Source organism: Carcharodon carcharias, chromosome 8 (genome assembly GCF_017639515.1).
Source record: "Carcharodon carcharias isolate sCarCar2 chromosome 8, sCarCar2.pri, whole genome shotgun sequence".
NCBI classification, from domain to species: domain Eukaryota; kingdom Metazoa; phylum Chordata; class Chondrichthyes; order Lamniformes; family Lamnidae; genus Carcharodon; species Carcharodon carcharias.
The window spans coordinates 96,324,159-96,350,079 of NC_054474.1; positions in this window are offsets into that span (position 1 = coordinate 96,324,159).

The following is a 25,921-nucleotide window of genomic DNA, read 5'->3' on the forward strand; positions in this document are numbered from 1 at the left end:
AGACTACTTCATTTTCCATCCTAATGAAGGATTCTATCATGTTATGGTCACTGTTCCCTAAAGGACCCCACATAACAAGATTATTAATTAAACCCTTTTCACTGCACATGTCATAAGACTACTTTTATATTTGGTTTAATTTACAAGTAAATGTTGGTATCTTTTTGAAAGGGGTAACTGCAAACTCTTAAAGTTGATTACATCGTTATCCTCACAAACCAATGAAAAGGAGAAACTGTTTCCATAGTAACTGATCATGTTTTGGTCTCTGAGCTGAGTCTCTGTAACCAATAATGAGTCCTCACCCATCAGTCTTTTGTTTGAGCCATTTTTTTTCTCACAACAAGTTTACTTTCTGGTGTTGGCTGTGAGGTTTTAACCTCTCTTTTCATTCTAACTTTGTACAAAGGGAAGGGTGAACTGATAGACAATACAGGTCGATTGTGACATTGGGACACCAGTCGACAGTCCCAGATTACTCTGTCCCTGCTGGCTCCAACCTGAAAGCCATCCCATATTCCAAACTCTGTCTATACCTCATTGAATTTATCACAGTGGGCACTGTATCAATACTAGGCAGGTTCTAAATAACCCACAGAGCATTTACCCCTCTTTTGCCTTTATATTCCTCATCAAAAGGACTCAAAGCCATTTAAATGTTTCTCTGTATCCGACCATGTCCAACACACATTGTGATGCTTGACGAGCAAGGACAGGTTTCTCTAAACTCCCATCTAGTTTAGAGTTTGAAGAATAATTTACTGTAATGAGGCAGTGCTAAAAGTCAGAGGAAACACAGGTTGCCATCCAAAAATCTCTGTCCTATGGAACATGTCAATAACTTGAGGATCCACAGGTTTCAAAGTATTACCTTTTAGCTGCAATAACTGCAGTTTTCAACACTAATAACTCCCCGTAACTTGACTCACACTCAAATTTTCCAGATCTATGCAGGGTGCCTTTGAGGCTGGAGATAACAGAAACAGCTTTGTGACTTTTCTTTATCAGTGAAAACACTGTCAGAGCGGAATCCCTTTTTACTAAATGAATCTTACTAATAATAAATCAATTAAAATCTAAAGTATCGCTCAAAAAAAGAGGCTCGCTATCAAAACTTTTCATCTTGCACTCATCAGGACAGCTTGCAGAAATTACCAGCAGTAAAGGAGATCAATAATTTATACCGCATGAGAAGAGAATGCTGATTGGTTAGCAAGTGGACTCTGGTGGAGGCGTTGCCATGGAGAATGCATCAAAGAACAGTTAACTGCTCAGCTTTGTTCAAATTCAAACCAGGCAGGTTGACTCTGATTGATTAAGGCATTGTCCTTAGGAATGAACCAGGGAATGATTGGAATGAATGACAGGAATGAAAACCTAAAGTTAATATTTAGAATTTAACCTCAAGCAGCTGTGTATCAAAAGGTCCCAAGCCAACCCAGAAGTGACACCATCAGAGACCCCAAGGACTGGTGACCTGCAAGTCACACCATCAGAAACTCCAAGCTGATGTGGATGTGACATCATCAAGCTGAATTTATTGACATTATCAGGAGCTCTTCCCATTCATGTGCAAATGCAGTCAGTGACATAATAGTCACCTACTTCCTAGAGAGTTAGCTACATCAAAAATGGTTTGTGTCCTCGCCCGGAGCTGGGAGGACTGAATGGGCACCTCTTGATGCATCCTCTTCAGCATGTGGATGCTGCCTCTCACTTGTCTCCCTTTCGCTGCCCTTCTCACATCCTGCAGCCCCACAGTCTCAGCACTAGCTGTACTGGGGACACACAGCTTAGAGGAGTGTGCCCTGGGTGCTCTCCCACCTGTTACTGTCCCATCCTGAATACAGTGTGTGTTCTGGGCTCTCTTTCTCCTGTTACTGTCCCATCCTGAATATAGGATTGTGCCCTGGGCTTTCTCCCTGCTGTTAGTGTCTCATTCTGCTCACAGTCTGATTAAAGCCTCCATCAGTTTACACACAACAGTGAGGATTCAGTTGTGAATTGGGCTGAGTCTGAATCCATTCACTGTATTTGTTTATAACTTAGATGATGGATTCAGAGCCAAATATCCAAATTTGCTGATGACACAAAGAGAGACAGTACTGTAAGCAGTGTAGATGGAAGTGTAAGATTGCAAAAAGATGTTGATAGATAAAGTGAATGGACAAAACTATGGAAAATAGATCTCAATGTTCACAAATGTGAGGTTATCCACTTTTGGCCTAAAAGGAATAAAATGGTACTTTCTAAATGGTGAAAAGCTAGAAACAGTAGAGGTCCACAGAGACTTGGGTTCAAAGTACATGGATTATTAAAATGCCTTGAACAGGCACAGAAAATAATCAAAAGAAGGCTAGAGGAATGCTGGCTTATATATCTAGAGGAATAGAATATAAGTGGGTAGAAGTCATGCTTCAACATTGGTTAAGTCACACCTGGAGTTACTGTGTGTAGTTCTGGGCACCACAACTTAGAAAGGATATACTGGTTTTGGAGAGATTACAGAGTAAATTTACAAGAATGAGACCTGGACTCCAAGGATTAAATTAAAAAAACAGACATTAAACAAATTCAGGTTGTATTCCCTGGAATTTAGGAGTTTAAGAGGTGATTTAATCAAAGTTCTCGAGCTATTAAGGAGGACACATAGGGCAAATTGGGAGAAACTATTTTCACTGGGTGGGGAGTCCAGGACAAGTGGGTAAAGTCAAAAAATTAGAGCCACACCTTTCAAAAGTGAAACTAGGAAACGTTTCCTCAAGCAAAGGATGGCATGTAACTCTCTTCCACAAACAGCAATTGATGCTAGACCAATTGTTAATTTTAACACTGAGATTAATAGATATTTGTTAACTGAATTTTAAAGGACATGGGGCAAAGCTATGGAGTTAGGTCACAGATCTCACTGAATGGTGGAATAGGCACTAGGGGTTAAATAATCTCCTCAGTTCCTATGCTCCTTCTGTATGTTGAAGGGTTGCTCCCTGTTCACTCTGAATTCATCAATATCTACTCATGCACTGCTAGATCTGTTTGAAATTTATCCCATTTAGCACAGTGGTAGTATCACACAGCACGATGGAGGTATCCTCCATGTGAAGATGAGTTGTCTCCACAGGGTCTGTGCGGTGGTCACTCCTACCAATACTGTCATGGACAGATGCAACAGGTAGATTGGTGAGGATGAGGTCAAGGAGGTTGCTCACTCATGTTTCTTTCCTCACCACCTGCCGCAAACCCAGTCTAGCAGTTATGTCCCTCACCTCGGTCAGTAGTGGTGCTATTGAGCCACTCTAGGTGATGAACTTGAAGTCTTCCACCCAGTGTACATTCTGTGCACCTGCCACCCTCAGTGCTTCTTCCAATGGATGCTCAACACGAAGGAATACTGATTCATCAACTGAAGGGGAGGGTGGCGGTAGATGGCTTTCTTCCCCATGTTAACCTGGTGCCATGAGACTTCATGGGGTCAGGAGTCAGTGCTGAGAAGTCCCAGAGCAACTATCTCACAACTGTATACCACTGTGCCACCATCTCTGAGTCTATCCTGTTGGTGGGACAGGAAATACCCAGGGATGGTGATAGTGGTATCTGGGACATTGCCTGTAAGGTATGATTCCGTGTGTATGACTATTTGACTGTTGTTTGACTAGTCTGTGGGACAGCTCTCCCAATTTTGGCACAAATCCCCAGATGTCAGTAAGGAGGATTTTGCAGTTGACAGGACTGTATTTGTTAACACTTGCCCCTTTACCTCCCCCCTCCGCACTGTCCAAGGCCCCAAAAACTCCTTTCAGGTGAAGCAGCGCATCACTTGCACCTTCTTCAAGTTGGTCGACTGTATTCACCGCTCCCAATGCGGAACACCTTCGCTCAGTCCGCAAGCATGACCCAGACCTTCCTGCCGCTTGCTATTTCAACACACTATTTTGCTGTCATGTCCACATGTCCACCCTTGGCCTGCTGCAATGTTCCAGTGAAGCCCAGCACAAATTGGAGGAATAGCACCGCAACTTCCAATTGGGCAGTTTACAGCCTTCCGGACTTAACAACATTGAGTTCAACAATTTCAGAACATGAACTCTCTCCTCAATCTTTACTCCTTTTTAAATCCAATTTAAAAAATATTTATTCATTCACTTATTCTTTTTACCCCCTCCCCCCCCAACTGCCCCACCAAACCCCACCCAACAGGGCCATCTGTCACTTGTTTTTATGTTTTGCTTTCACAGAGCAGTGACCTTTGTTCTGCTATTAACACATTCTGCTATCTTACCTTTATGCCGCTATCAACACCTTCTATACTCTTTAACACTTCCTTTGTCTGGTGGCCATGACATCTTTGTCAAATTTCTCCTTAGCTCTCACCTATCCCTGACCTTCTATTTTGCTCCACCCCTTCTTAAACAGTATAAAACCCATCACATTTCTCCTTCTCTTTAGCTCTGAGGAAGAGTCATATGGACTCAAAACATTAACTCTGTTTCTCTCTCCACAAATGCTGCCAGACCTGCTGAGATTTTCCAGCATTTTCTGTTTTTATTTCAGATTTCCAGCAGCTGTGGTATTTTGCTTTTATCTGTGTTTGCTATTGTTATTTCCAGAGCTTAGATTAATGCCATGAGGTCCATCCAGTTCCATTTCTTTTTGTAGATTGTGCAGTGGTTCGATACAACGGAGTGACTTGCTAGGCCATTTCATAGGGCATTTAAGAATCAATCACATTGCTGTCAGTCTGGAGTCAATTTGGTCGGACCGACTAAGGACGGCAGATTTCCTTCCCTAAAGGTCTTTAGAAAGTGAAGCTGTGATTTCCTTTTGCTGTCCAATCTTAGCGCTGGATTGTTACCTCTATAAGGCTCTGTCAACCGTGGCAGCTAAACGAAACATCTCTCTTACGGCCAAAAACTGAGGTCAGTGCAACTTGTCCTTCTGGTATGGGACACCAATGTCTCTTAGATATTTCTGACCTCTCTCCCATACGCCTAAACAACTCTGGATGTTCCTTATTTGTCTCAAACACTGGAGACACATCCCTCCTTCCTCCACAGTGTATGATGTGCAGTGGGATCCTGGTTTGCTGCCACTTCAGCTCAAGTTTGTGATTTTCAAATCCGTCTGTGTTCAGTTTAGTTTCTCTGTACTGGATCCTCATCTTTCCATTATTAAAAATGGTTATTATCCAGAGGGTCTCCAGACTGTGCTCTACACTCTCTACAATCATGTGAAGTGAGGAGAGATGGTACAGCCTCTCAGGGACCTAGTATCGGTGAGATTCCCTCAGACATCTCCATTCTAAACCATGATGGAAGGGGGAGGATTGTGGGTTAAAACATCGACAGCTGGATTTTACAGGTGCAAATCAGGTAGGCTGCCTGCCCATTACCCACCCACACTTACATAAAATAAAGTGTGATGATGTCGGGTTGACAGTATCCAATATTATGGAAGGCAAGTGGGCACCAAAATTGGAAACTTACCCATCAACAGCTAACAGGCTATGGAACTTGTTAAAGACCCAACTGACTGCAAATTTTCATTGCCCAGTCCATTTCATAGCAGCCAGGCAGGAAAAAGTTTTGAAGTGATTTACAGCAGCTATGAGGAGGCAGCAAAAGGGCAGATGGAAAGGCCTATATGTGGGACCATGGCTGCACATGGCAGTAGAATCTGCTGGTGAAGATGGCAGCGTTTGGTTGTTATTAGACTTTATTTATTCACTGTTTTTAGGCTGTTATAACAAATAAGGAGAGTGAGAGGGCAGAGGGTCATTAAATTGGCAGCTGTGACTGACTTCCAGGGGCTCGAGCTTCTGCTTTCCTCTCTGAGTGATGGTGTGCCCCTCCAGGTCCCTGGCTATGCTTGTTTTTCCCCCATCCACTGGCCAGGCTGTCAATCACCAGCATTCAAGTGGGAAGCTGAAGAAGGTTACTTAAATGAGGCTTTGCCATTAATATCGAAAGTGTCTCCATATCTCCTGCCTTGCCAAGATCTTACTACAGCCTGAGATAGTGACCTAGCAAAGGGATGGAGTTGGTGATTAGCAAATGGAATGTGTGGCCATGAAAACAATGGCTTTGATCTTCTCAATGTTTAATTGGAGGAAATTTCAGCTCATCAAGTAAACTATGTCGGACAGGCAGTGAAACAAATCCGAGGCATTAGAGAGATGGAGAGTAATGGTAGTGGTGAAGTAGAGCTGGATGTCATCAGTGTATATGTAGCCCCATTTCCCACAAGCTATCTGAGCTAATAACCCCTCGAACTACAGTTAATCATCATTCAATATTCCCACCATTTGGAGGCACCTTATCTAGGAAGGGTTCCAGATACAAGTGAAGGTTCCCTATCAACAGCATATCCTGTATGACTGAGAGAAATTTATCTAGAAAGGAGCTGCTTCGAGTTCCATGAATAAGTATATTTTATACATATGTAAAAAGCAAGAGGGTAGCCAGGGAAAGAGTAGGCCCACTCAGGGACAGAGGTGGGAATCTGTGTGGGGAGCCAGAAGAAATGAGTACTTCTCATCAGTATTCACCAAAGAGAAGGACATAGCAGTCAATTTGTCTAGGGACGAGTGTGTAGATAGCTTGGATCATGTTGAGATCAAAAAAGAGGAGGTGTTAGGCATCTTGAAGAATATTAAGATGGATAAGTCCCAGGGCCAGATGGGATCCACCCCGGAGTACTGAGGGAGGCAAGGGAGGAGATCGCTGGGGCCTTGACAGAAATCTTTGTATCCTCACTGGCTACAGGTGAGGTCCCAGAGGACTGGAGAATGGCCAATGTTATTCCATTGTTTAAGAAGGATAGCAGGAATAATCCAGGAAATTACAGGACAGTGAGCCTTAAGACAGTGGTAGGGAAATTATTGGAGAAGATTCTTCGTGACAGGATTTACTACCATTTGGTAGTGAGAGGCAGCATGGTTTTTTGAAGGGAGGTCATGTCTCATAACTTGATTGAGTTTTTCGAGGAAGTGACAAAAATGATCGACGATGGAAGGGCAGTGGATGTTATCTACATGGATTTCAGTAAGGTCTTTAACAAGGTCCCTCATGGCAGACTGGTGCAGAAGATAAAGTCACACGGGATCAGAGGTGAGCTGGCAAGATGGATATAGAATTAGCTTGGTCATAGAAGACAGAGGGTAGCAGTGGAAGGGTGCTTTTCTGAATGGAGAGCTGTGACTAGTGTTCCGCAGGGATCAGTGCTGGGAGCTTTGCTGTTTATAATATACATAAATGATTTGGAGGAAAATGTAACTGGGCCAATTAGTAAGTTTGCAGATGACACTAAGGTTGGAGGAGTTGCAGATAGTGAAGAGGATTGTCAAAGGATACAATGGGATATAGATCGGCTGGAGACTTGGACGGAGAAATGGCAGATGGAGTTTAGTCCAGACAAATGCGAGGTAATGCATTTTGGAAGATCTAATACAGGTAGGAATTATACAGTAAATGGCAGAACTCTTAAGTGCATCGACGGGCAGAGGGATCTGGATGTACAGGTCCACTGAAAGTGGTAACGCAGGTGGATAAGGTAGTCAGGAAGGCATATGGCATGCTTGCCTTCATTGGCAGGGATTTTGAGTATAAAACTGGGAAGTCATGCTGCAGCTGTATAGAACCTCGGTTAGGCCATATTTGGAATATTACGTGCAATTCTGGTCACCACATTATCAGAAGGATATGGAGGCGTTGGAGAGGGTGCAGAGGAGGTTTACCAGGATGCTGCCTGGTCTGGAGGTTATTAGCCATGAGGAGAGGTTGGAGAAACCGGATTGTTCTCATTAGAGCGACGGAGATTGAGGGGCGACTTGAAAGAAGTTTACAAAATTATGAGTGGCATGGACAGAGTATAGTCAGAAGCTTTTTCCCAGGATGGAAGAATCAATTACTAAGGGAAATAGATTTAATGTGAGAGGAGAAAACTATAGAGGAGATGTGCGGGGCAAGTTTTTTTACACAGAGGGTAGTGAATGTCTGGAATTAGCTGCTAGAGGAAGTGGTGGAAGCGGGTACGATAGTGATGTTTAAGAGGCAGCTTGACAAATACATGAATAGGATGGGAATAGGGGGATACGGACCCTGGAAGTGCAAAATGTTTTAGTTGATGGGCAATATGATTGGCGCAGGCTTGGAGGGCTGAAGGGCCTGTTCCTGTGCTGCACTTTTCTTTGTTCTTTGTTCTTTTGTTCTAAAGAGAAATCAAATTAGTCAATGAACAAGCCAACACCTAATGGAACTAAACAGTGAATTTGGGATTGAGAGGAAAGGGTTCAGTGTGTAACAGTAGGTGAGGCCAGTCACAGGATTGGGGAAAATCCCACGTTTCATTATATTTCATGCTGAAGCAGCATTAATGCTTCCGGGGTATGAAGGATGACTTCGGGAGACATAGTTTGAGGCTCGGTATTTGGACCTGCAGCAGCTGATGTGTTACATTCTAGCAGAGTTCCCCGAGGCATTAAGAGCTCATGCACTGTGAATGGTGGAGTCCATGGTGCAGAACAGTTCAAACATGTCTTGGGGCTTCATGCGCATGAGCTCCACCGACGAGAGAATGGCCAACCTCATAAAAAGCCACATCAGCAGCACCAGGAGTGCATGCAGGAGCATCGTTAAGTCCTGCACAGGGTGCACGGCTCTCCCTGTAGCCTGGACCACTAGAGTCTGAGCACTAATGTCCATGGCATATTTGAGGAGTGGCCAACCCCGAGCAAAGCACTGTTGCAGGTAGCGCAATGGAGTGAATGTCAACTGCACCCCAACAGTCGATCTCTTCAAGCCAGCAGGAATACAAACTGAGGGCTGAGGATGTTGAAGAAGAAGAATAGGTCTCCATGCGAATTTAAAAAACCTCATCACCCTGTTTCTTTGGCCCCTTGTGATGCAGGTCCCAGTGATCAAGGTTTCCCCTGCTGAGATGCAGCAACAGGCCCAGCGGGTCTCTGTACAACAAGGCCAACCACCATAGAACTCGGTCGCATAGCCAAAGATATGAGCAGGCTGCCTTCACCTCCCCAAGGGCATCGTGACACCTTGATCACTAAGTGGGTCACTGTGGTGTATTGTACATCTTTTTGGTAAATAAATTGATGCACTACTAAACTAAACTAACTGGTTTATGCCATGGTTTATAGACAGTATTTACAATATGGACAGATGTCAGCAGGTTCTCACTGGTGCTGGTGGAGACTGCCAGTCACTAGACCCTCTATAGGTGCCGTCTGTTTTGGGAAGGATGTTGGCTTGGCTATCGTCCATGTGAAGGCTCAGGCTTCATCCAATTCCCGGCACGTGTTCTGTTAGCAGCTACTCTGGGTGTCCTCGGCTGAACCACTGCTGGAGCAGGATGTCCCTTGTGAAAATAGTGTCCTGCCTGGGATCATTCTCTATGGGCAGGATTTTCTGCCTCCTCTAGAAGCAGGCTTCGTCATGGGCAACGTGGGAAAATTTGGAGAGCAGCTGCTATCCAAATTTTCCCATCCTGCTGAGACAATGCCCTCTGCTGGCAGGACCGGAAGATCCTGCCCTCTGTCTCTGGGCCTGTCCATGCCATGTCTCTGTGCTCTGCCCTGTGGATCGGACTCCTCTGCCTCTGAGTCCCCCACCCTTCTTCTCCCACCTTCTTCTCTGATGCTATGGGGCATTCCTTGCCCTCTGCCTCAAGCATCACTCACCTCTGCTGTGTTGTGTTGTGCTGCGTGTAGCACATGACGACCATCCAGGAGGCCATAGCAGGCGGTCAAGGTATGAAATTTTATTTTGAGCATATATACATACGTGCATACGAGTTAGGAGCAGGAGTAGGCCACTCGGCCCCTCAAACCTACTCCGCCGTTCAATAGTCAGATAAGCTATGATCTTAATCTCTCACCTACTCCTAATAACCTTTCACCCCCTTGTTTATCAAGAATCTATCTACCTCGACTGTAAACGTTCAACAAGTTTGCTTCCACTGCCTTTTGAGGGAGTTCCAAAGACTCACAACCTTCTGAGAGAAAAGATTTCTTCTCATCTATGTCTTAAATGGGTTGTCCTTTATTTTTAAACAGTGACCCCTAGTTCTAGATTCTCCCACAAGAGGAAACATCCTCTCCACATCCACCCTGTCAAAACCCCTAAGGATTTTGTATGTTTCTAATCAAGTCACCTCTTACCCTTCTAAACTCCAGCGGATACAAGCCTAGCCTGTCCAACCTTCCCTCACAAGGCAACCTGCCCATTCCTGGTATTAGTTTAGTAAACCTGTGAACTGCTCCTAAAGCATTTATACCCTTCCCCTAAGAAAAATAATACTGTACACAGTACTCCAGATATGGTCTCACCAGTGTCCTATACAACTGAAGCATAAACTCCCTATTTTTATATTCAATTCCCTTCACAATAAACAATAACGTTCTATTAACTTTCCTAACTACTTGCTGTACCTGCATACTAGCCTTTTGCAATTCAAGCGCTAGGACACCCAGATCTCTCTGAATCTCAGAACTCGGCAATCTCTCACCATTTAGATAATATGTTTATTTTTTATTCTTCCTGCCAAAATGGACATTATTTCACATTTGTCCACATTATACTCCATTGAGCAGCCCGTTTGCCTCCTCAGTGAGTGTCCTGGTGTGCAGATGACTCACTGTACTGACACAGGCTCAGTCTGAAGATCTGACAGAGGAGTTAGGCGCCACTTCCTTAGAGGGTAGCCCTTGTTGCCCAGAATCTATCCACGTAACTGGTGAGTGGGAGAGAAGGGGCGGGGGGTTTCTGGAAGAGCTGAGGCAGTCTTGAAGCTCTCAGTATGAGGGTGTCATAGGTGCTGCCTGGAAAGCATGCACAGATATTCAAGAAGCTTTTCTTATGTTTGCACTCACCTGAACATAGATGGAATGGTAACCCTTCCTTTGAATGGATCTACCTGGTCTTTTCATGGCTGCCAGGATTGCAGTCTAAAACACCCCGGGGAAGCCAGTTATTGATACAAAACCCATAGCTCTCTGTGCTTGGGAGGCTGCATCATCAGGAAGCTGATAAAGTCAGCCACCTTTGCTAAGAGGGTATCTGTAAAGCTGCGAGCATATGACTGTGATGTTCCACACAAGTCAGCAGCAGAGCCTTGGAGGGAACCTGAGGTAGAGAAGCTGAGGACCACTATCATATTCAGTGCTACCGGCAGTACCGGTTGATGAGTGTTTTGGGCCAGTGCATTATTAAAGAGGGTATAGATGTCGGTTATGCCTCCTCCTGCACTGATGCTCTGATTTCTCCAGGAAGCTTAGCCTGTTGCTGTAGACCCTTGCTCAGGATATTCTCAGTTTCTCCTCTTCCTCAATGCTGGCTTCCTGAGCTTCTGCCTCTTGCTGCTTGGGACCCTTCCTCATGATGCATGATGCTGTTGCTCTGTCTGAATAGCCTGTAGGTGAGGGAGTTGCACCCATGTCTGATGACATACTTCCTTGCTTGTGGTAGAGATTTTAAGCCTGTCTGAATGGACTGATGCCCCTTTGGTTGCAGATTTTTGTCCAGCCCTTGACTTGCAAAGAACACCCCTCCCTTGTGCAAATCCAGCACCCCTTTTCTTCTGAAAATAAAGTTAGACTTACTTGCACACTTTTCAGAACTTTCCTGCAGTGGCCTCCCACTGTGTTCCTGAGTGCACTGAGCTGGTGTGGTTTAGAAAGCCTGCTGAAGCAGCATGAACCCTGAAAATTCCAGAATGACTGCTTTAGCAGTCTTCCTAATGGTACCTCTCTCGTTAAGTGTTGGCTCCCAACCCTTTCCCACAACGAAGAAAATGGCTGGCGCCTGACAAGGATGGTGGGAATTCCAGATCTGCAGCCCGGCTGTCATTTTTTTCAGTCTGCCTGATACTTTTTGACCCCAGGTTGGGATCACAATATCTGTTCCATAGAGTCATAACAGCACAAAAGGAGGCCATTCGGCTCATCAAGTCCATGCCACCTCTCTGAAGAGCAATGCAATCAGTCCCATTGTCCTCACTCTGTCCCCATAACCCTGCAAGTTTATTTCCCTTAAGAGCTCATCCAATATCCTTTTGGAATCATTCATTATCTTGGCTTCCACCACCCTGGTAGGCAGCAAGGTTACTACCACTCACTGCGTAAAAATGTTCATCCTCACACTCTCCCCTGCAAACCACCCCCTCCCCCCCCCAATATCTCTTGCCCTAAAACTTAAATCCCCTAGTCCTTTTACCACAAGATAATAAGAACAACTTTTCTTTGTCCACTTCATCCAAACCTGTCACAATTTTGTACACCTCTCCCTCAGACTCCTTTGCTCCCAGGAAAACAACCCAGCTTTTTCAATCTAACCTTGCAGTTGAAATCCTTCATCCCTGGAAGCATTCTGGTAGATCTCCTTTGCATCCTCCCAAGGAGCCTCACATCTTTCCTAAAGTGAGGTGACCTGAACTGGACGCAATATTCTATCTGCGGCCTAATCCAAGCTTATTAAAGGTTCAACATAACTTCCCAGCTTTTGTACTCAATACCTCTATTTATGAAGCCCAAGATATGTTTTCCTGACTGCTCTCTCAATATGTCCTGCCACTTTTAAAGATCAGTGCACCCCCAGGTTCCACTGTCCCTGTACACAATTGATCTTACAAAAATAAATGGTAAATTCAGTCATAGTAATTTTCCTAAAATGAATATTTATACTATCATGATAATGTGACATGTGCATGTGTTATAATAATCTTCTATTTCATTGGCTGGTAAAATATATATATTTAACTTTTTAAAAAGGACTTTTTAAAACAAACAAAGACACTGACTTAAGATGGCTGCTTTCAGTCACTTGATGCATCTGGTTGGTCAGCTTCTGGAAGTTTTCAATGTGGATGACAAATAGGACATGCAAAGACAAACTCCTATGGAATTTCACACTTGCTGATGTCAAGAATTCAAAGGTGAACTGAAACTGCAAATGACTCTCATCATTTGTATTTCTATAAAGCTACCTTTTAGGCAGAGACAGAACGTCTACCGGGATATTGACTATGTAGAAGGTGTTCTTCCTGGCTCATCACAGGGAAAATGTTCCATTCAGAAGTGATAGCTGGGACATTAAAAAAATTAATCACATAGGCCATAACACAATGGTCAAGATCTGTCCAGACATGAGCTAATCAATTACCTTCTGAGATCATAGGGAGAGAATATTCTGTGACCAGAATAACCATTTTGAAGTGTCTTATTACAATATCCAAGCTGCTAAAGACAGTCTAGAAGAAATCTGCTAATGGAGCAGTATCATCTCTCTCTCCCCGTTCTCAAGTTCAGAGACCTATCTCTGTTACTTTGTGGAATCCTTCACGGAGATAGAGAATTTCAATCTAAAGGAACCTCGGGTACAATATTATTGACTTTTTGAAAATACAGATATGGTTTAAAAGAGACTGTCTCCAGAAATTACGGTTAACATTGGTCTCAACTTACTGGAATTTCAAGACCACTGGAAAATATCTGCCTCAACCACTAACACCAGTGAAGGACTCATAAACAGTGAGCTCTATTTGTTTTTACCTTTCATCATCAAATCTTAAATTTGGCCAAAAAGTAACCTCCTGGTATAACTTGTAATCTTTCATGCTGATTGTGTGTGCGCGTGTTGCAAAGGTCAGGGTGTGTTTTTACCTTTGTAAATAGCTTTATCTGGATGGGTTTTAGCACAATACAGCTACCCCCTTTCTGTTTAAATTCAAGAAAGCCTGTCGGACTGAGATATTTGCAGTCAGCATGTAAATTGTTAAGTACAGACACTGAATTAATACCTCCATCCTTATAAGTTACAAAAGACCCTGTTACGATCATTCAAGGGATGGGAAAGAAATGCCAAGCACTGACGTGTCCATACTGGGCGTAACAATAAAGGAAAGCGACCAAAATTATGGCAAGCAGAAGTAAGTTTGTGGACAGATAATACACTCCATATGAAAGAAAGAAAGACTTGCATTTGTATAGTGCCTTGCACAACTTCAAAACTTCCAAAGCACTTTACAGCCAATGAAGTACTTTTGAAGTGTAGTCATATGTAAAGTATGATAGCCAATTTGCGCAAGCAAGCTTCCACAAACAGTAATGAAATAATTTGTTTTAGTGATATTGTTTGAAGGATAAATTTTACTAGGACATTAGGGAGAACTCCCCTGCTTTTTGTCAGATAGTTTCATGGGAACTTTTACATTCACTTGAGAGGGAATATGGAGCTTGTCTTTTCCAAAAGACAGCATTTATGACAGTGCAGCACTCCATCTGTACTGCACCCAGTGTTGACCTAGATTCTGATCCAGATGCATTAGAACTCCGACTGCAACATGGCTGTCCATTTTGAGATAATTATTTAAACTAAATTATCAATCAGACAAATGATTGATGTATTTGTTTGGTGATGACGACAGAGAAGGAGATGATGATGCGGTAGGCACAAGGTTCACAATACAGGAAAGCAGGTGGGAGAGTAGAGGAGGCAACACTTCCAATAAATTTATTTCTATGTCAGATGTCACAGTGGATATTGACACTGACATGACTGATATCCCCTCGCCCCACAGCATCACAGTTAAAGGGTGGTGCCTGGGTACAGTCTGACCCTATGGGACATCATGCCTGGCTTAATCAGGACCATGGAAAGAGAATGAGATATAAAACGAGATACAAAGGATTAAAAAACACATCCGGAAAGTATAAAAAGAGAGTGAGAGATTCAATGTGGCTATAGATTTTCAAATACATTAGAGCAATGTAAAAATAGACTGTGGGGCAAGCTCCAAGCAGCAGTCAGTGATACAGAATCAGGAATATCAGGATAATGTCAGGAGGTCGGATGAGAAAATCATACAATTGGTGATCAGAAAAGAGGCAAAGAGGGAGCAGAAACCTCACAGCAGAGCCTAGGAGGAACAATGCACACGAAAGAAGCAGCAAAAACTAACAAAGACTGAACTGGAGCAAAGGAAAGAGAGAGAATGTGTTCTGATGTAACAGAGCTGTAATGAAAGTGTTAATCAAATGGTCCTGATCTCAGTTAATGTTACGCTGCTATTGATTTCTCTTTATATTGTAGTAATAGTAACCTTTAGCATTTGCCTGTTCAACTCTTTTTATTCATTCTTGGGATGTGGGCATCACTGACTAGGCCAGCATTTATTGCCCATCCCTAATTGCCCTTGAAGGGGTGGTGGTGAGCAGCCTTCTTGAACCGCTGCAGTCCATGTGTTGTAGGCACACTCAGAGTGCTGTTTGGGAGGGAGTTCCAGGATTTTTACACGGTAATCAGCAGGACGTTTCCTTGCCCATGTTTGGCCTGATACCATGAGACTTCATGGCACATGGAGACAATGTTGAGGAATCCTAGGGCAGCTCCCTCCTGACAGTATACTACTGTGCTGCCATCTCTGCTGGGTCTGTCCTGCCGGTGGGACAGGACATACCCAGAGATGGTGATGTCTGGGACATTGTCTGTAAGGTATGATTATTGCGCACAACTATTCAGACTATTGCTTGACTAACCTGTGAGACAGCTATCCTAATTTTGGCACAAGCCCCTGGACATTAGTAAGGGGGACCTTGCAGGGTTGACAGGGCTGGCTGAGTTTGCCATTGTCTTTCCTGGTGCCAGGTGGCCTGTCCAGTTTCATTCCTATGGGACAGATACAATATTTACCAGGGCATTTATCAGTCAACCACTGTGGGTCTGGAGTCACATGTAGGCCTAAAGGACATTAGTGAACCAGATGGGTGTTTACGACAATAGTCATGGCCATCATTAGATTTTTACTGAATTCAAATTTCATGCCATGGTGGGATTTGAACCTGGGTCCCCAGAGAATTACCCTGGGTCTCTGGATCACTTGGCCAGTGACAATACCATTGTGCTACTGCCTCTATAGTACTCAAGACTGTTCTAGAACACATTGGCATCTAGCCGGCAATGTGGAAAATTGCCCAGGTATGTCCTGTACACACAAAGCAGAACAAATCCAACCCGGCCAGTTACTGTCACATCAGTCTACTCTCGATCATCAGTAAAGTAATGGAAGAGGTCATCAACAGTACTACTAAGCTGCACTTGCTTAGAAATAACCTCATTGACGCTCAGTTTGGGTTCCACCAGAATCACTCACTCCTGACCTCATTATAGCCTTGGTTCAAACGTGGAAAAAAGAGCTGAACTCCAGAGGTGAGATGAAAATAACTGCCCTTGACATCAAGGCCGCATTTGACCACGTGTGGCATCAAGGAGTCCTAGCAAAACTGGAGTCAATGGGAATCGGGGGGAAAACTCTCCGCTGGTTGGAGTCATACTGAGCACAAAGGAAGATGGTTGTGGTTGTTGAAGATCAATTATCTCAGCTCCAGGACATCACTTTAGGAGTTTCTAAGGGTGGTGTCCTCGGCCCAACCATCTTCAACTACTTCATCAATTACCTTCCTTCCATCATAAGATCAGAAGTGGAGATGATCGCCGATGATTGATTGCACAATGTTCAGCACCATTTGTGACAACTCTGATACTGTCCAAATGCAGCAACATGACAATATCCAGGCTTGGACTGACAAGTGGCTAGTAACATTCGCGCCACACAAGTGCCAGGCAATGACCATGTCCAACAAAAGAGAATCTAACCATCATCCCTTGACATTCAATGGCATTACCCCCACTGAATCCCCTACTATCAACATCCTGTGTGTTACCATTGACCAGAAAGTGAACTGGAATAGCCATATAAATACTGTGGCTACAAGAGCTGGTCAGAGGCTAGGAATCCTGTGCCAAGTAACCCACCTCCTCAAACTTGTCCACCGTCTACAAGGCACAAGTCAGGAGTATTCTATGAAATACTCTCCACTTGCTTGGATGAGTGCAGCTCCAACAATACTCAAGAAGCTGGACACCATCCAGAACAATGCATCCTGCTTGATTGGCACCCCATCCACAAACATTCACTCCCTCCTCCCCAAAGCACAGTGGCAGTAATGTGCACCATCTACAAAATGCACTGCACAAACTCACAAAGGCTGCCTAGACAGCACCTCCCAAACCCACAATCTATACCATCTTGAAGGACAAGGGCAGCAGATGCAAAAGAACACCACCTGGAAGTTCCCCTCCAAGCCACACCCCATCCTGACTTGGAAATATATCGCCATTTGTTCACTGTTGCTGGATGAAAACCCTGGAACTCCCTCCCTAACAGCACTGGGTGTATTTATACTACAGGCACTGCAGCAGTTCAAGAAGGCAGCTCACCACCACCTCAAGGGCAATTAAAGATGGCCAATAAATTCTGGCCTAGCCATCGACACTTAAATCCCCTAAATGAATAAACAAAAATACCAATGGAGATGTCGGAGGAAAGTTTTCAGCAGCAGTAAGAAGGAAATTAAAAGCAAACATCAGCAATTGAACGATAAACTGAAATGAGAGCCAAAGACAGAATTTCTTCAGTTTTCAGTGTACTGTTGCTTTAAAAAATCTATAATTTTTCATTTTTTGCAACTGGAGGCTGCAGCTGGTTCCACTTTGTTACAGTAGATTTATAACAGGGCATGCTTTAGGGCAAGAGGAATATGATGTATTCTACTAGTTATCGTAAGCATGTGCTGTATTGTTTTGAGAGATGATGTTCCTGATCTTTGGGTCTGAACTGATTTAGATTAACTGACCTGAGGTGACAGACTAAGAATCTGACCAAAATTTGAAATTATGTATGTTGGCTTTCTGTGACAGGTCATCTCAGACGGCGAGATCTGTAAATGCTGTGAACAGCCTCTAAATTGTCAAATAAAAATTGATATTTCAATATTCACACTCATAACAGAGAATCAGAGATTCGAAGTGGATAAGGAGTTCATGATCAGTGTAACTGGAGTTGCTAAGTTTGTTACTGGGGAATGTGAATATAGTTGATATCTCAGCAAACTAATTATGTCTAAGAAATTAATTTCAACTTAATGAACTATCTCCAAAATCTTGGGAGATATGAGATGATCTGGGTCTGTCTTAGATCCTTGGGTGTGTGTGACACAGGATGAGGAAACAAAACTTTTCATTTTAAAATTCGATGAACAAGCTAATATTCTGTGATCCCCAATGAGATAGGGTTACGGAATGAATGGTTACAATGGTAATTATCCAATTAGTCCAACACCATTCAGGCTTGGGCTAAGTGGCAAGTAACATTCGCAAGTGCCAGGCAATGACCATTCCCAACTAGAGAGAATCTAACTATCGCTTCTTGACATTCAATTACATTACCATTGCTGAATCCCCTACCATCAACATCCTTGGGGGTTACCATTGACCAGAAACTGAAGTGGATCAGCCATTTAAATACTGTGGCTACTTTAGGTCAAGAGGCTGGGAATACTCTGGTGAGTAACTCAAGAAGGCAACTCGCTACCATCTTAAGGGCAATTAGAGGTGGGCAACAAATGCTGGCTTAGCCAGCAATTCCCACATCACGTGAAAGAATTTAAAAATTGTCCAATGGTTTCTGCTTGTTTTAACTGATTTGTATTTCTGCTGTTTCTATACTATTCTTTGTTCTGATTCTGTTTCTCCCTTAGTTTTCTATGTACCTCATCTCCTCTCAGAGATGACCTGAGGTCATGAGACTATAGCAAACCAGAGTACTGCTCTGGTAACAGTGCACAAAGGCATTTCTACAAACATTGCCCGTTTCATAAAAAGCAAAAAAGAACAGCTTGCACACATTCTCATTTGCAGTTGCAAGTTACTGCATACATGGTCCATAAAGAAAGTCATAACACATGAACAGAAAACTGGTCCTTCTGGTCTGTTTTACTTTTGTCTGTCCCCACACATGCATTGCACACGCAATTATTAAAGCATTCAGGTCTTCTAATGGTTCAAAAAGAGAGTGAGAGGAGCCAGGAGATAAAAGCGCTTGGTGTCGGGGCTCAGTGGATTAACCAGGTTTGGAGAAAATCAAGTTTCTCGTCACAGGGAACTAGCTAGGTGATTGGTTGTGTGTATTTTATTTGTTTAGCTTGTTTGTCTTTTAAATACTGGTATAATTTATTGATAATGGTAAAGTTTTCTGCATAATAAGGTTTTTGTAATAGCAGTAGTAAAGCTTATAGGGAGAAGTAAGGTTTACTAATTAAATAAATCAAAAAGTAAATAAATAAAACTTTAAAATAAAATAAAACTATTTTTAAAAATACTAGAAACACAAACCTCCGTAATTAAGAAATGTATAGCTTTTAATTGTAGGTGGTACTAATTTTTTATAAGCACAGTAAATTGTAGTGTACGTGGGAATGATTCTAAGTTAATTAAGAAAGAAATTAACCAAATAACATAAGTAACAACAGCAGGACAGGTGTTATGTTGCAGCTGTTTAATATGGGAGTTTTTAGATACCAAGATGATCCAGGGCAAACACGTCTGCAGAAAGTGTAAGCAGCTGGAGGAATTCCAGATCAGGATTATTGATCTGGAAGCCGAAATGCAGGCATTGTGCAACATAAGGGAGGGGGAGAAATACCTGGACACTTTGGTACAGAAGACAGTCACACTTATTAGAATAAGGTCATCTGTTTTGGACAGCAGTGAGGGACAGGAATTTGTGACCATGAGTGAGGCAGGTAAAGGGACCAAGCGGACAGTAGTGGAGGAGACTTGGCAATTGTCAAACTTGTACAAGGTGCTTGCTACCTGTGTGGACGAAAGCGAGGTTAGTAGGGTGGATGAGATAGGCCATGGCATCATAGTGCAGGAAGCTGTTTAGCGGGGGGAGCAAAAAGGAACGTAGTGGTAATAGGGAACAGTATAGTGAGGGGGATTGACATTCTTCTCTGCAACAAAGAGCTGGAGTCCAGACAGCTGTGTTGCCTGCCTGGTGCCAGGGTTTAGGACATTTGGTCAAGGCTGGGGAGGAACTTGCAGGGGGAGGGGGAGGATCCAGTTGTCCATGTAGGTATCAATATCATAGGCAAGACAAGGAAAGATGTTCTGCATAGTCAGTAAGAAGAGCTAGATACCAAATTAAGAAGCAGAACCTCAAAGGTTGTAATCTCTGGATTATTACCTGAGCTGCATGCAAATTGGCATAGGGCAAATAAGATTAGGGATATGAATGCATAGCTCAAAGACTGATATGGCAGAAGTGGATTCCAGTTCATGGGGCACTGGCATCAGTACTGGAGCAAATGGGGGCTGTACCATTGGGGCGGTCTACACCTGAACCGTGCTGGGACCAGTGTTCTTGTGAGTTGCATAACTAGGGAAGTAGAGAGGCCTTAAACTAAAAAGGGGAATCAAGCTTGGGTAGATGTAGCAAATCAAGAGGGTAGAGTCAAGGCAGGAGAACAAAATTGAAATATGGGAAATGAGGGTCAGAGAATGACAGGAAGGGACAGAATGAAAAAACTTAAGAATTCACCAACAGTCAAGACGAGATGTTACAAGGATAACAAAAGACAAAACCAAAGTCGCATGATATAGGGAGTAACATATAAGGATGGATAGAAGATTGGCTGGCTGGCTGGCTGGCAGAAAGCAGAGAATATGCATAAATGGGTCTTTTTCTGATTGGCAGGATGTGATGAGTCGAGTCCCACAGGGGTTTGTACTGGGGCCTCAACTTTTTATGATTTACAGCAATGACTTAGATGAGGGGAGTGAGGACATGGTAGCTAAATTTGCAGGTGAACAAAGATAGGTAAGAAAGTATGTTGTGAAGAGGACATGAGGTTGTAGATGGATATAGATAGGCTGAATGAGTGGGCAAAGATCTGGCAAATGGAGTTTAATATGTGAAAATGTGAAGTTGTTCACTTTGGCAGGAAGAACAAAAAAGCAGAGTATTACTTAAATGGAGAACGGCTGCATAATTCTGAGGTGCAGAGGGATTTAGGTGTTTCTAATACAAGAGTCACAAAAAGTTAGTATGCATGTACAGCAAGTAATTAAGAAGGCTAATGGAATGTTATCCTTTATTAGGAGAGGGATTGAACATAAAAGTAAGGACGTTATGCTTCAGTTATACAGGGCATTGGTGAGAGCGCACCTCGAATACTGTGTGCAGTTTTGGTCTCCTTATTTAAGGAAGGGTGTAAATGCATTGGAGGCGGTTCAAAGGAGGTATACTAGATTGATACCTGGAATGAGTGCATTGGAAAGATTGGACAGACTAGGCTTGTTTCCACTGGAATTTAGAAGAGTGAGGGGTGATTTGATTGAAGTATACAAGATCCTGAATGGCCTTGGCAAGGTAGATGTCAAAAGGATGTTTCTTCTTGTAGGTGAGTCCAGAACTAAGGGGCACTGTTTTAAAATTAGGGGTCACCCTCTTAGGCCAGAGATGAGGAGAATTTTTTTTCTGAGGGTTGTGTGATTTTGGAACTCTCTGCCTCAGAAGGTGGTGGAGGCAGGGTCATTAAATATTTTTAAGGCGGAGATAGATATATTCTTGTTGGACAAGGGAATCAAAGCTTATCGGGGTTAGATGAGAATGTGGAAATCGAAACACAAGATGATCAGCCAAATCCCCCACCCCTCTCCCTGACCATCTGAAACCCTCCTTGCCCAAGACTCCAACTCACCAGTTCTGGGGATCTATGCTTGGGACTTCTTACTCCTCTTATTCCAATCCCTGCTGCGCCCACTAATGTACACTTGGCGTGACTATTAGCGCAGCTGGCTAATCTGATTTAGCGCAGGACTTCCTCGCCAGTGAGTGGTAGAAGTCCCACACTGGCCTTGTTGAGCTTGCTTGCAACACGTTGTAGCTGTAGGGTAGGCCGGCATGGAATGGGTTGGCTCCAATCTGATTTTACCTTTGTGAGGGAAGAGCCGTCCGCCCATATTCCAGTAAAGACAAAGGGTGAGACCAACAAATCCCCCCCTCCCATAGTTTTTGTAAAAAGCTCTGACCTATTAGCGATTAAATAAACCTCTAATGAAGTTTGTAAAGAAACTGTCAATCCATATTGGTTAATATTTGAACAAAATAGCAAGTCATGATTTTTATACCATTTCTCTTAATGTATAGAAATAGGAGGTTAGTTCAGATGAATGCGTGGCTGAAGAGATGGTGCAGGAGGGAGGGCTTTAGATTTCTGGGACATTGGGACTGTTTCTGGGGGTGGTGAGACCTGTACAAGGCAGATGGGCTGCACCTGAACTGGAATGGGACCAACATCCTTGCGGGGAGGTTTGCTAGTGCTGTTGGGGTGGGTTTAAACTAACTTGGAGGGGGATGGGATCCTGAGAGGAGGTTTAGCAGGGGAAGATGCACAGCCAAAATTAGAACAGAGAACAAGTGAGTCTGGAAGGCATAGAAATATAGGCCAGTTAAGGCACAAGGGAGTTTAGCAAGGTTGGAAGGTATTTATTTTAATGTAAGGAGTCTGACAAATAAGGCAGATGAGTTGAGGGCACAAATTAACACGTGGAAGTACGATGTCATTGCTGTCACAGAGACATGGTTGAGAGAGGGGCAGGATTTGGCTGCTCAATATTCCAGGATATAGGGTCTTCAGGCGAGACAGGGAAGGAGGTAAAAGAGGGGGGGGCGGGTGTCGCATTATTGATCAAGGAATCAATTACAGCAGTAAGGAGGGATGACATCTTGGCAGGCTCCTCAAATGAAGCCATATGGGTAGAACTGAAAAACAAAAAAGGAGCAATTGCATTGCTGGAAATGTACTATAGGCCCCCAAACAGCCAGAGAAAACAGAAGAGCAGATATGTAGGCAAATTTCAGAGAAGTGTAAAAATAATAGGGTAGTAATAGTGGGGGATTTCAACTTCCCCAACATTAACTGGGCTAGTCATAGCGTGATAGGTTTAGAGGGAACAGAATTCTTAAAATGTATCCGGGAGAGCTTTTTAAGCCAGTACGTAGAAGGTCCTACAAGAGAGGGGGCGGTCCCGGACTTAATTTTAGGGAATGAAGCTGGGCAAATGATAGAGGTATCAGTGGAGGAGCATTTTGCAGAAAGTGATCATAACTCCGTTAGATTCAAGGTTGTTACGGAAAAAGACAAGGATGGGCCAGAAATCAAAGTACTAAATTGGGGGAAGGCCGATTTTAATAAGATTGGATATGATTTGGCCAGAGTGGACTGGGAGCAGCTACTTTTAGGTAAATCTGCATCAGACTCATTCAAGAAGGAAATAAGGAGAGTACAGGGCCAACATATTCCAGTAAAGACAAAGGGTGGGACCAACAAATCCAGGGAACCCTGGATGTCGAGGGATATACAAGATTGGATAAAGAGAAAAAGGGAGGCTTATGGCAGATATCGAGGGCTCAAAACAGCAGAAGCCCTAGAGGAGTGTAGAATGTGTAGGAGGGAACTTAAAAATGAAATTAGGAGAGCAAAAAGGGGGCATGAAAAAACATTGGCAGGTAAAATAAAGGAAAATCCAAAGTTATTTTACAAGTACATTAAGAGTAAGAGGATAACTAGGGAAAGAGTAGGGCCAATTAAGGACCATAATGGTAATTTGTGAGTGGAGCCAGAGGATCTGGGTAGGGTTCTAAATTAATACTTTGTGTTGGTGTTCACAAGTAAGAGGGACGACGTGGGTATGGAAATCAGGCAGGAGGACTGTGATACAATTAAAGAAATTAGCATGGAAAGGGAGGAGGTTCTAAGTGATCTGGCAGGTTTAGAAGTAGATAAGTCTCCAGGCCCGGATGAAAGGTATCCCAGGCTGTTGAGTGATGCAAGGGAAGAGATAGGGGAACTGGCAATAATTTTCAATACCTCTCTGGCTACAGGAGAGATGCCAGAGGACAGCCAATGTGGTACCATTATTCAAGAAGGGAGGAAGGGATAAAACAGGGATCTACAGGCCAGTCAGCCTAACCTCAGTGCTGGGGAAACTATTGGAAGCAATTCTGAGGGACAGAATTAATTTACATTTGGAAAGGCAGGGAGTAGTCAAGGACAGTCAGCATGATTTCAAGGGGAGTCATGTCTGACCAATTTGAATTTTTTAAAGAGGTGACCAGGTGTGTAGATGAGGGCAATGCATTTGACATAGACTATTTGGACTTCAGCAAGGCTTTTGATAAGGTCCTGCATGGAAGACTGATAACGAAGGGAAGAGCCCATGGGATCCAAGTCAATTTGGCAAATTGGATCCAGAATTGGCTGAGTGGCAGGAAGCAGAGGGTGATGGTTGAGGGGTGTTTTTGTGACTGGATGCCTATATCCAGTGGGATTCCACAGGGATTGATGTTGGGTCCCTTGCTGTTTGTGGTGTATATATAAACGACTTACACCTGAATGTAGGAGGGTTGATCAGTAAATTCGCGGATGACACGAAAATTGGTAGGGTGGTAAATAGTGAGGAGGATAGATTTAAATTATAGGAGGATATAGATGGGCTGGTCAGATGGGCTGATCAGTGGCAAATGGAATTTAATCCGGGTAAGTGTGAGGTGATGCACTTGGGCAGGACAAACAAGGCACAGGAATACATGATGAATGGTAGGACCCCAGGAAGTACCGAGGATCAGAGGGACCTGGATGTACATGCCCACTAGATCCTTAAGGTAGTGGGATGGGTAGATAAGGTGGTTAAGAAGGCATATGGGATACTTGTTTTTATTAGCCGAGGCATAGAATACAAGAGTAGGGAGGTTATGCTGGAACCGTATAAAATGCTGGTAAGGCCACAGCTAGAGTATTGCGTGCAGTTCTGGAATCTGCATTATAGGAAGGGTGTGATTGCACTAGAGAGAATGCAGGGGAGATTTACCAGGATGCTGCCTGGGTGGGAGAATTTTAGTTATGAGGAGAGATTGGATAGACTGAGGTTATTTTCCCTGGAGCAGAGGAAATTGAGGGGGTACATGATTGAGGTGTATAAAATAATGAGGGCATAGATAGGGTAGACAGGAAGGAACTTTTTCCCTTGGTGGAGGGATCAATAACCAGGGGGCATAGATTCAAGGTAAGGGGCAGGAGGTTTAGAGGGGATGTGAAGAAGAATTTTTTCACCCAGAGGGTGATGGGAATCTGGAACTCTGCCTGAGAGGGTGGTAGAGACAGAAATCCTCGTAACATTTAAGGTGTATTTGGATGTGCACTTGCGATGCCATGGCATACAAGGCTATGGGCCTAGTGCTGGAAATTGGGATTAGAATAGTTGGGTACTTGTTTGACTGGCATAGACTCGATAGATCAAAGGGCCTTTTTCTGTGCAGTAGACCTTTATGACACTGAGACAAATGCTTAAAAATTATAGGACAGTGGATTTCACAAAACTGTCACCAGGTCCTCTCAATCTCCACAAAAATAAACTGAAACTTACCTGTGGGATCCTCTTCAGTTAGACCAGTGGCTGAATCTGAGCTGAGAGTGTACACCAGATGTTGAGCCCAGTACCATCCTAAAGTGCAAATCTACATCACAGACTGCAGAATCCCATATTAAAAGGGATCTATCGTGCCACTGATGTCCACCGCTTTCAGGGAGCTGTTTCCGCTGGGTGCATGTTCTCAAATCCCTCCTTTGTTGATTAGCTTAGAATGAATTAACTGCAAACACCAACAAGTGGGCAGAACTCGATCTTATATCACTGATTAGAACAGTGAAGTTACAGCATTTTGAGACTTAGACAGTAAGACAGTTTAGGGTAATCAACAAGTGGTGTTAGCGTCAGATACATGGGGCTGAATTTTAACTTTCAGACCCACTTGCAATGGCGGAGTCTGACAGCGTTTCAGCACCTGGAAGTTTTTTAACCCAGTCATTGCACTTACATCTGACTTCTGAGTTTCCTATCCAGTTGGATCTGATGGGTTGATGCCGACCTGCATCAGTCTGTTTCAACTCCCGATATTTACAGGGATCCTGTAAGGGTTAGAATTGAAGGATTGTCAAAGTGTCATGACAGAG